A 12,092-nucleotide genomic window follows, 5' to 3' on the forward strand; every position below is an offset into this window, starting at 1 on the left:
CTGGCAGCATTTTTCTTCCCAATCCGTCAGACATGCTTCCCGGCCAGTGTTGGATCCCTACCACAGCTTAAAGATGAATGAACCGTCAGAAGCCACACAGGGAATGATAACCGTGTAACAACACTCTTGTTAGTGCTACTTTCAAATGTTAGTGCTCTTTCAAATTATTCTGAAGTCTTTCGGGTGCGGGGTGGGGGGGGGGGGTTGGGGGGAGTGCGGGGGTCAAGTGGATGAGGACACACAAGGCAACTTTCCAGTCTTACCATCCATGAGAACCTTCATTGCTACCTCATCCTACAGGTTCCAGGTCAGACAGTGCTAAAAAGGTCTCGCTCAACACTACGAAGTCTCTCCCAGATCCCAGAAGCTGTGATCTCACTTGGATGCTTCTGACAGACCGGTCCCCAAGTTCATTTTTCCCCCCTTGAGACAGGGTTTCTCTCTGTAGCTTTGGAGCCTGTCCTGGAACTCACTCTCTAGCCCAGGCTGGCCTTGAACTCACAGAGATTCGCCTGCCTCTGCCTAGCGAGTGCTGGAATTAAAGGCGTGCGCCACTACTGCCCCGGCCCAAATTCCTTTTAATACATGTTGGGTACCACTTAGGCAGTTCAGGAGAGATGAACGAGAAGGTCCAGAACAGCAAATACACTAATACTACCAGAATCTAGGCCCAGGGTGAGTTGGTTCCAGAGACCCCGGCTTCCACTGGCCTATAGTCAGGGCTCTTGTCTGGAGAACTGGCTTTTTTCTTAACCCCTCTCCCTCCACATCAATGTCCAACTGGCTGTCCTCATACCCATAGCTTTGTGACTAGCAGGTGGCCCTGTCCATTGCACAGTCCTTCGTGGAACAGGACCACAGGACCTTCTTCTGGAAGGGGTATGAAAAACCCATGAGAGAAGTTCACACAAGAATCTGGTCCTGGGCTGGAGACATGGGTCAGAGGTTAAGCGCACCGACTGCCCCACCGGAACTTCCCAAGTTCAATTCCCAGCAACCACATGGCGGCTCACAACCATCTGTAATGAGATCTGGTACCTTCTTCTGTATACATAATAAATAAATAAATCTTAAAAAAAAAATCTGGTCCCAAAGATCAGGAAGTAGGGCTGGCAAGGTAGAGGGCCTCTCCCTCTCACCCCTGAGCAGTGAGGGGTGTCAGGTTGTATGCAGAAAGAGAAAGAGACTGTGGCTTTTCAGTCTCGTCCTCAACCCTCACACACTAGCTATTTGACCCTGGTCAATTTCCCTTTCACAGAACAAGACACTTGAATAAAGTAATTGATTTTCAAAAGATTAGAGCAGGGTGGAGATATGGGTTTATGGAGATGGCTCAGTCAGTAATGACTGCCATGCAGAAATGAGGACCTGTTTGGACTCCCAACACCCACATAACAAGGTGGGCACAGTCATGACTGCCTAAACGTGAGCTGAATAAGGTCAACAACATGGACATGCCAAGTGGATAGGAGAAGGACCACAAGGCCTCAACCCTACACCAAGAACTACAGGCAACTGAGGAATTCCAAGTGGGAGAAACAGTCTTTCCCGGGGAAGAAGAGTGCCAGTTATTCATTCAATACCAAATGGATAATTTGAAAAATACATACAAGTAACGCTATGCAGATGGAGCAGGTAGTATTTAGGGATATATATGTATATATAAACACATATAACAATTCCTGGGGAAAAAGGGCCATGAATTTGAAAGAGGGTAAGGAAAGGCATGTGGGAAGGTTTGGAGAGAGGAAAGAGAAGGGAGAAAGGAGGTAATTATATTCAAAGGCGGGGCACCGTACTGTACATCTGTCATCTCTGTCAGGGAGGCAGAGGCAGGAGAATCCCAAGGGCTCGCTGGCCAGCCAATCTGTCCTAATGATGACCCGAAGGTTCATTCGAATCTGTCTCAACAATACCAAAGATCAACTGCTATTCTCCATAGGCAAGCACACATACACACACACACACACACACACACACACACACACACACAAAATAAATAGATAATAAATAAATAAATAAATAAATAAATAAATAAATAAATAAATAAATAAATGGTTTAAGTTGGGCCCTGGTGGCTCAAGCCTTTAATCCCAGCACTCAGGAGGCAGAGGCAGGTGGATCTCTGTGAGTTCCAGGCTCAGCCTGGTCTGCAGAGCGAGATCCAGGACAGGCACCAAAGCTACAGAGAAATTCTGTCTTGAAAAAACAAACAAACAAATAAAAATAAATAAATAAATAAAATTGTAGCCAGGCATGGTAGCACACACCTTTAAATCCCAGCAGTCACTTGGGATGTAAAGGCAGGTAGATTTTTGTGTGAGTTTGACAGCAGTCGAGGCTGCATAGTGAAACCCTAGCTAAAAATTAACTAATTAAAATTTCTTGGCATTTTTTTTTTTGGATTTTTGTTTGTTTGTTTGTTTTTTGGTTTTTCGAGACAAGGTATCTCTGTAGCATTGGAGCCTGTCCTGGACTAGCTCTGTAGACCAGGCTGGCCTTGAACTCACAGAGATCCACCTGCCTTTGCCTCCTGAGTGCTGGGATTACAGGCATGCGCCACCACCGCCAGGCAAAATTTCTTGTTTTGTTACATGTGTGTTTGATGTTTTAAAATTCTTACTAATTTGTTTTATTACATGTGTTTTTTTGTTTTTGTTTTTTGTTTTTTGTGGGTTTTTTTTTTGGTTTTTTGTTTTGTTTTTTTTTTAGGCAGAGTCTCACTATGTAGCCTTGAACTCACAGAGACCAGCCTCCCTCTGGCCCCGAGGATTAAAGGCTTGTGCCATACCCAGATGCAACTTTTGAGAATTGTTTCTTTTCTTCCGTGGAGGGTCCCAGGGCTTGAACCCAGATTTTCAGGCTTGCACAGAGAATGCTCTCATCCACTGAGCCAGCTCTGTGACCCAAGTCTTCAGATATAAAGCAGATGAATGGAGTACCTAGGATGAGTATGGAGTCGGTGTCTTGCCTCTTCTCCTATGCTCCAACCAAGAATCCCTGGGCTGCCCTGAGGAACTTCAGGATCCTTAGGATCTATTTTAAAAATCATTGCATCAGATGCTCTCTTCCATTGTTGCCTCTGGTCACAGCAGGGCCACTTTCAGTTCGTCACAGTAAAGGACTCCCCACCTTTGCTCTAGATCAGAGAACCCCCATGTGGTCTCACGGCCATGCCCCAAATGACAAGCCAGTTTCTCTGTGGGGGAATATAAGAGAAGCTGGGCAGAAGGGTTGTGTGAGCCTATTTTCCAGGTAGTGGTGGGTGGGCAGGGTTGGAGGAGGATCCCTGGTTGCTGAAGTGACTTACAATCTGACCCAAGATGAACGTCCTTCCTCTGGACAAAGCCACTCCAGATAGAGGGGTGGCATAAGTGGTCTCCACAGGGCTCTGCCTCTCCTGACTTCCTCAGACTCTATGGTTTGGAGGATCCAGGGATTGTGTGGGCATTTTGCTCTTCATTTAATAGCCATGTGGTGCAGAGAATGCTTGGAAATTATACTGTCTGTTAATTATCCTTTGAATTGGGGTTGGGTAATGAGACTCATTTTTGATGAAGGCCCAAGCCAACGCATGCAGAAACTGTAGCTCTTCGTTCATCTGGCTCCCTGTGTGACTAAAATGAGCCTTCTGGGTAGAGGAAAGAGCAACTTTGACTCTGGAATGTGGCCATGGTTCTGAAACCCAGCCAGGAGGCCAGGGCTGCCAGGGAAGGTTCAGGCCTCCAGATCCTCCTCCAAGTAAGTGGCCTTTCTGCTCAAGGTAGACAGGCTGGGGGTGTGTAAAGAACTCTCTTTCATCTCCAGACACAGTCGGCAAATAGTACTTAATCTCCTCCCAGCTTCACCCCCTTAGGGGGACAGACAGCTGCCTCCCCTCACACCCCCCTCGGCTTTTTCCACCTTCTTGGAACAGGATGGAACATTTCTAGTCTTACATGCATCACTGGGAGACTAAAAAAGGGGTGACCCTGGTGTTGAGCCCCAGGAGGTGCTGCTCGCTTCATAGAACTTTTCAGCTATAAGGAACCTTTGGGTCTCCCTCCTACCTGTTCCTACCCCAGGTCCAACGAAGTCTTGCAGAATATACTGTATGCTTATAAGATCGGCTACTGTGGAGGCTCAGGTAGGATGCTCAGGCAGAAGAATTAAGTCCCAGGTCAGCCCGTACAATATAGCTACACCCCAACTCAAACTGGTGTGTGTGTGTGTGCTGGTGGGGGTTTATTACTTATTGTATTGGAGACTAGTCTCTAGACCTATGGCAAGTACCCATTGGGTAAGGTATGGCCCTGGCTCTAATGTAATTTAGGCAGGATGTTTCTGAAGCAGCTGGGACAGGGAGTTCAGCAGGTAAAATGCTGGCCTTGCAAGCATGTTGGCTTGGTTTCCATCCCCAGGACCCACATGAAAAACAACTAAGTGTCGGTCTGTTTACTTTTGTGCTCCCAATGCAGAGAAGGTGGAAACTGGCAGATCTAATCAGCAACTTGAAAAGCTTGAACCTGTGGAATGGACAGCTGGGGCTGTTTTCTGACTACTGTGTGCATGTTTGTGTGAGTGCACGGGCGCACACACACACACACACACACACACACACACACACACACTGTGGTTGTTTGAATGGGTGTCCTCTCTGGCATTTGAACACTTAGTCCCCATGATGGCACTTTTGGGAGGTTTAGGGTGTTCAGCTTTGTAACTGGAGGTGGCCTTTGAGACTTTAGGGTTATATTGAGTTCTCTTTCTCTCAAACTTCCTGTTTAAGGTTTAAGATGTAAACTCTCTGGCCTGGGTATGGTGCACATCTTTAATCCAGCACTCAGAAGGCAGAGGCAAGAGAATCTCTGTGAATTTCAGGCCAGCCTGGTCTACATCTTGAGATCCAGGACTGTCAGGACCATATAGAGACCCAATTTAAAAAAAAAAAAAAAAGAAGTGAGCTCTCAGCTTGCTGTTCCTGCCACACTGATGGTGAAGGACTCTATCCCTCTGGAACCGTAAGCCTAAATAAACCCTTCCTTCTACAAGTTGCCTTGGTCATGGTGATTTATCACAGTAACAGAAAAGTAATTAAGATGCACACTAAAAAGAAAGAGAGAGAGAGAGAGAGAGAGAGAGAGAGAGGAATGCGCTGGCTTGTCTGATGATACTACTTGTAGAGAAGGCCTGCAGACTCTAGTTCAATGCCTGGAACACACATAAAGGGAGAGGACCAATTACACAAAGCTGTTATTTGGCATCCTCATACATGCCACTGCACGTCCTCCCCCACCACACACCAATAATAAATATGTTAAAATGTAAGTTCTTAAGAATGATCTGGACGGGCACACACACACACACACACACACACACACACATTTTTACATGTAAGTTCTTGAGAATGACCTGGGGTCTGAAAGTGGTGGGGGTGAACACTGGGGTCAAAGGTTTAAGTGAGGATGGGGGAGGGAACAAATGAGAAGAGAGGGTAGGGCATGGGTCAACCCAAACCTTCATGGAAACGTATTACGCTACTAGAAAATTAAATTAAACCTAATTTAATTAGAGAAATGTATATGTGGCCTGGAGAGATGGCTCAGCAGTTAAGAGCGCTGACTGCTCTTCCAGAGGTCCTCAGTTCAGTTTCCAGCAACCACGAGGTGACTCACAGCCATCTGTACTGGGATCTGATGCCCTCTTCTGTCATGCAGGCAGATGGAGCATTCATGTACATGAAATACATAAGTAAATAAATCTTTTCTAAAAAAAAAAAAAAGAAGGAAAAATGTGTTTGTGCATATTAATGCGGAATTTGAACACATTACCCTGCATGGGTAATAACATATCATTAAATAAAATTCTCAGTGCCAGGTGTGGTATACCTCTCTCTATGGGTTATTGGTCAGGAAGGCCATAGTTTCCCCAGACAACTGAGGTTCTTGCCATGGCTCTTGGTTGCCCACCGGAAGTAGATGGTAAGACCCTATTGTTGCTGGCACACGCCTTTAATCCCAGCACTAGGGAGGCAGAGATAGACAGGTCTCTATGAGGTCAACCTGGTCTACATAGTGGGCCAGTTAAAGGCTATGTAGTGAGATCTGTCTCAAATAAAAAGCAAACAAAAATGAAAAGAGCCCATTGCTGAGGACACAGCACACTTCGGTTGCAGGATGTAGAGGATTCTGGCTCAAACTGACCTACCTGAAAACTTCTTCCCTGCTGGCTAGCTTTCATAGTGCCAGAAGGTGCTGTACAGGTCACTGGGGGAGAAAGGCCAGAGGTCTTACCCAGCAATAAACCCTGAACACTACAATACTGATCCACCAGGCAAGATGTAGTCACTAGCACACAGTGGCATGAAAGTTATGGGGTAATCAACTAATTTCTGATTGAATTTGAGGCCCCTTCCACACTAGCAAATTCATGCCGGGTACTGTAAACCTGGTCAAAAGCCCACAACTGGGAAGGCCATAGGCCCAAGGGGAACCTACTACTTGTCTTGGTAACATTGTCAAGCTGCCTTCTAAACATCCATGTTTATATCTGTAGGTTAGTGCTGCTCTCAACCTTGGCTAGAGAAGTTTCTCCAGAGTTAATCCATCCAGAGGCTCATAACTGGCCAAACTGCTAAAATAAATCACTATTGAGTGCTCAGCCGTAAATGGGATGTCCATACCACCCAGGGCTCAGGGAACGGTGCGGAAGAGAGGGCAGAAAGAATGTAAGAGGACAGGGACAAGGGTGTGGTGGCACATACCTTCGATCCCAGTACTCTGTGTTCAGGTCAACATGGTCTACAGAGCAAGTTCCAGGCTAGCCAGAGCGACACAATGAAACCCTGTCTCAACAACAACAACAACAACAACAACAACAACAACAACAACAAAACAAAAAAACCCAACAACAACACAAAAACAAACACACAAAGCAAAACACAGACCAAAAGCTGGGGACGTCCCTCGATGGGCAGAATGCTCGTCTAGCACACCTGAAGCCCTGGTTCAGTCCACAGCACTGCATAAACTGGGCTCAGCACTCAGGGGATGGAGGCAGGAGGATCAGAAAGTTCAGGGTCATCCTTGAAAGATCTGAACCTCAAGATCAGCATTGGCTGCATAGGGAGTTTAAGGCTAGCCTCGGATACATAAGACATAAGAACTTCTCTCAAAAAAAAAAGGAAAAGAAAAAGTTAAAAAGGATGCTATGAGGGGCTGGAGAGATGGCTCCGAGGTTAAGAGCACCACCGACTGTTCTTCCAGAGGTCCTGAGTTCAATTCCCAGCATCCACATGGTGGCTCACAACCATCTGTAATGAGATCTAGCACATGCTTCTGTATACATAATATATAAATAAATCTTTTTTTTTTTAAAGGATGCTATGAGAAACACATTTCCCCAGGTTCAGTAACTGTTGACGCTGCTTTATTTCTCACAAATTTTGGAGTACCTCTGCTCTAGGCCCCTCAGCAGGCTGGACCTGAGATGCAGGGCCCTCTCCTTTCCCCTGCTCATCCACAGGGCTTCTGCATGGCCACGACCAGGAACAAGGATGAGAATTCTTAGGATGATCTCATACCCAGTCCAAGCCAAACTCCTAACTATCTTTTGAAGTTTCTGCTTTCAAACCAGGTTTTTGAGCATACCGTCTAGTTATATGCTGCTTTTTAACTTATTATTACGGGTATGTTTGGCATGTATCAAGTATTATATGAGTATGGTGCACGCTTGCCATGATGTGCCTGTGGAGGTCAAAGGTCAATTTTCAGGAATCAGTTCTCTCCATCTACCATGGGATCTGCAGCTCAACTCAGGTCACCATCCTTGGCAAGCTTTACCCACTGAGTCATCTTGCCAGCTCATATGACACTTTCCCTTCTCTCTCTCTCTCTAAATGACATAGTCTGAAGGGTCCAGGCCTTTTCTTGTTAAGGTGCCATACTTTGGATTTATCTGTTTTTGTTTTTAATTTTGTGAAACAGGGTCTCTCTGCATAGCCTTGGCTGTTCTGGAACACACTATGTAGAGCAGGCTGGACTTGAACTCACAGAGATCTACCTGGCTCTGCATCCCAGGGTGCTGGGATTAAAGGTGTGAACCACCATGCCCTCAAAGTATTGATCTTATTTAAGGACCCTTCATGGTGTCCTTTACAGAGAGTAACATTTCACACTGAAGTCTGAGTGTGTTGCTTTCCTTCTGAGAACACTGCTCTGTTGCGCACTGGAAAAAACCCAAAATCTTGAACCCACAAAGTTCCATGGGAAGTGGCCTAGCTTCTCCCTCCGCCTCAGTCTGTTCTGGACACCTGGGCCTCCTCCCAGTTGCTGGACAGAGAAGTGTCCCGTCCCCCCCCCCACTCCACCCCCCGCCCGAGACAGGGTTTCTCTGTAGCTTTGGAGGCTGTCCTGGAACTCGCTTTGTAGAGCAGGCTGGCCTCGAACTCACAGAGATCCACCTGCCTCTGCCTCCCAAGTGCTGAGATTACCGACGTGCGCCGCCACCACCACCCGGCTCAGAGAAGTCTTAAGTGCCCCCTTCTTCATGTATGGTCAGTTTACTTAGTTCCTAGCTGTTATCCACGGACTAGGGAGAATGTGTCCCCAATCCCTAGCATCTAGCATGGGACCTGACACAAAGTAGACACTCAGTAAATATTAATCAAATGAATAAGTCAACGAGTCGGTAGGTGGATGGCACAGATGTCCATCAGATGTTTCTTCATGCTTGGAACTTCCATCTGGGAGGCAGTTGGGTGTGACTTGAGCCTCAAAACTGCATTCTCATGGCCGGCTGTGCCTAGGAACAGTAGGCCCGATGTCCCAACTGTTAGACTTTCAGTGGGGGTCAATTAAAGATGGCATGGATGCCTTCACCATGGAAAGTTCCAGCCACAGTGCCAATGATGGCTTAAAAAGCTAGCATTTGCCAGGTGGTGGTACACACCTTTAATCCCAGCACTCGGGAGGCAGAGGCAGGCGGATCTCTGTGAGTTCGAGCACAGCCTGGTCTACAGAGCGAGATCCAGGAAAGGCGGAAAGCTACACAGAGAAACCCTGTCTTGAGGGGAAAAAAAAATAGCACTCTGGGGCTGGAGAGGTGGCTTAGTGGTTAAGAGCACTGGCTGCTCTTCCAGAGGATCTGGGTTCAATTCCCAGCATCCACATGGCAGTTTACCAGTCTGTAACTCCAGCTCCAGGAGTTTTGACACCTTCACACAGATATATATGCTGGCAAAACACTAATGCTTAAAAAAAGCTAGCATTCTATAATGACAAAAGGTCCATCCTAAATACAGCTGAGGTTGTATGTGGTCCCTGAGCACAGCAGGGATAAGATGGAGCCTGGGGCTGAGGCTTGTGCAGAAACCCACAAAGCTGTTAATAACTTAGTTGCTGAGGCTGTCAAAGGAGACAGAGTAGGCAGTGCACAGGCGGACAGCACAGGTGCATGAGGCTCTGGTGAGATTCTGGTTCTGACCAGTCAGTCTGGTTTGGACTGAGACAGCTGCTGTTATATTTACTGTGTGCACATGTATATGTTTTCAGAGGTTAAAGAACAACCTGCAGAAGTTGGTCCTCACCCTCCACATGTGAGTCCTGCAGATCCAACTCTGCTCACCAGGCTTGGTGGTAAGTGCCTTTACCAGCTGAGCCACATCACCAGCCCTCTACTAAAGGGGGATCTATTCTGGTACCCTAAGGAGGCTGTGCCCGCAGGGGACCTGTGGTCTGTGGACCAGCAGATGAGTAGATCTTATGATGAAAGCTCAGGGCAGACTGGCCTAAGATGCGGAGCAGGAGACCAAAGGTGTTTGCGGCAGGGACACTTGTGGACATATTGTGGGGACAAGGAGTCAGTCAGGAAAGAACTTGAGGCTTGCGATTCTAGAGAGACTCAGTCTACATGCTTGGGAGTCCCAAGCATTACTGAAGATCAGGCATATGGAAAAACAAGGACCCAGATGCATATGGAAACAGCACTTAGAGTCGGGTGCCATGTTTCTTTCCCAAGCTCCTTCCTCAGCCTCAACCCAAATCTTCCCTTTGCAATCTAAGCTTCTTCTATCTGGGACATTCCACATCCCTCTAGGTGGGTAGACACCAGAGGGCTGGGACACTGATGAGGTGCTAGAGTCCCTTGATGGTGAATCTTTGAGAAAAGGGAGCTGTCAGAAGATGTGGGGGGCAGTGTAAGCAGGTTGATATTGAGGGTGAGAGGGGGCAGAGGCGAGGATGAGAGGGAAGAGAGGAAAGTAAAGAAAGCTAGCTTAGGAATAAGACCCAGGAGACAGAGTATGAAACCCTGGGCACACGGAGATGGGACTGGTTTGAAAGAATAAGAAGAAATTGTTTTCTCTGACGCTAGATGGAAGGGTGGATGCTATTCTCAATTAGGAGTTTAGTTCTTCAGTTTCAGGATTTAAAACCCAGTCGTCCCTTAAGGGTCATATCTTCTTTATCAGCAATTTACACCTCAGTAAATGCAATTTCCCAGACTCTTTCTGACAGCAGGCTTCTGTAGGGGAGAGGGTGGGGGCCAATCTTATGAAGGGAATATGAGACTCCAAAATGCAGGGTTTTCAAAAGCCAGCTAGAGTAGCTAGAGCAGATCCGTCCCTCGAGAACAAGGGGTCTCCTCAGAGACCACGGGAACCTCTGCCTCTGCCCGGAGCCTTGAGAACCGGGATATAGGTCTTTCCAGGCACCTTGGTGGGGGAGCTGCACAGAGCTGGGGTTCTGCAAGACTCTGCCTGCAGTACCCCGCCCCCATGGGGAGGGCTCTTAAAGGGGCAACGCCAGAGGTGGAGCCTTAAGCTCAATCAGGCCCTGGTGTAGGTGGGGCTGCGAGGTTGCACCCCTTTTGTGCCTATCTGGGAGGGGCTGTTGAGGAACCCCAGGCTGGGAGATGACTGAGAGAGTGGTAGAGGCCCCTCATCCTGGCACAGGCTCTGACATGTAACACATTTTTTTGGGGCCCACCCCTAGCTCTGCCTGTCAGATTTATCCTGGGAGCTCAGCCAGGACTGCCCTAGGCCCCCTGTAGGAGTATGGGGGTTGTGAGGGAGGTATCCTAGGGACCCAGCATAAACCGGAAAAGCTTCAGGAAAGGTAAAGCAGGGCAGACAGCAGGGAGTCTGTTCCCAGGAATGGGGTGTCAGCCTAAGGGAGTATATGCTTGGCTAGGGGTGCTCAGCAGGCTGAGCTCAGGATGGTCCCTAGGAAACACTGGATCCCATACACTTGCCTGACCTTTGAGAGTCCTCTGGAAGCCTGGCTTCTAGTTGACTCTCCAGTGCTTAGGAGAAACATCAGGCCCCAGCAGCTTACTTGATGCATCTGGACCTGCTGCATCTTGGAACCTGAATTCCTGGGTGTGGGAACCAAAAGCTACTAAGGGACCCAGGGTTCTGACTCACTCCACAGGCCTCTGGGGGTTGTTTGCTGAGGTAACCTGGGTAGCTGAGGTTGGAGATGGGGCAGTCAAGGTGCCAGGGATGAGGGCATCTGCTCTGGGCTGCGGAGGCAACTACCAGGGTGGAGTCAAGGTTATCTGGGCTCACTCCCAAGTGCTCGGCTTCCAGGTGGGTCAGCCCTGGAACAAGGCTTGCATCAGCCTTGAGCCACTGCTCCATGGAAAGGAGCCTGGTTGTCTCTGGAGGAGAGTAAGCCACACCTTCCCAGTGAGTGAGTTTTGAGAGCAGGGACTATGTCCCTCTCTCCGTAAACTCTGCTCCCAGGGAGCTTAGCAACAGGGTGGAGGGCATGGCCAGCATGTTCTGGTGTATGACCTGTGCAGAAGAACTCTGCTAGCTATCTTTTTCTCTCCTCTGGTTTCAGGAAGGAGGAACACATCTGTTAACAGGCCACTGGCAGCTGGGCATGGTGACACACACCTTTAATCCCAGCACTCAAGAGGCAAAGGCAGGCAGATCTGAGCGAGTTCCAGGACAGCCAGGACTACATAGTGAGACCCCATCTGGAAGAAAACAAAAACAGAACAACAAGAAACAGACCACCCAGCTCACACAGGGGTAGGTGAATGTGGGGAGAATGACTAGCTGTCCGGAGTCCAAGTCCAGCCAGCTCCAGAGAACGAGCAAGGCAGAG

The sequence above is a fragment of the Onychomys torridus genome, chromosome 6 (assembly GCF_903995425.1).
Source record: "Onychomys torridus chromosome 6, mOncTor1.1, whole genome shotgun sequence".
Lineage (NCBI taxonomy): Eukaryota > Metazoa > Chordata > Mammalia > Rodentia > Cricetidae > Onychomys > Onychomys torridus.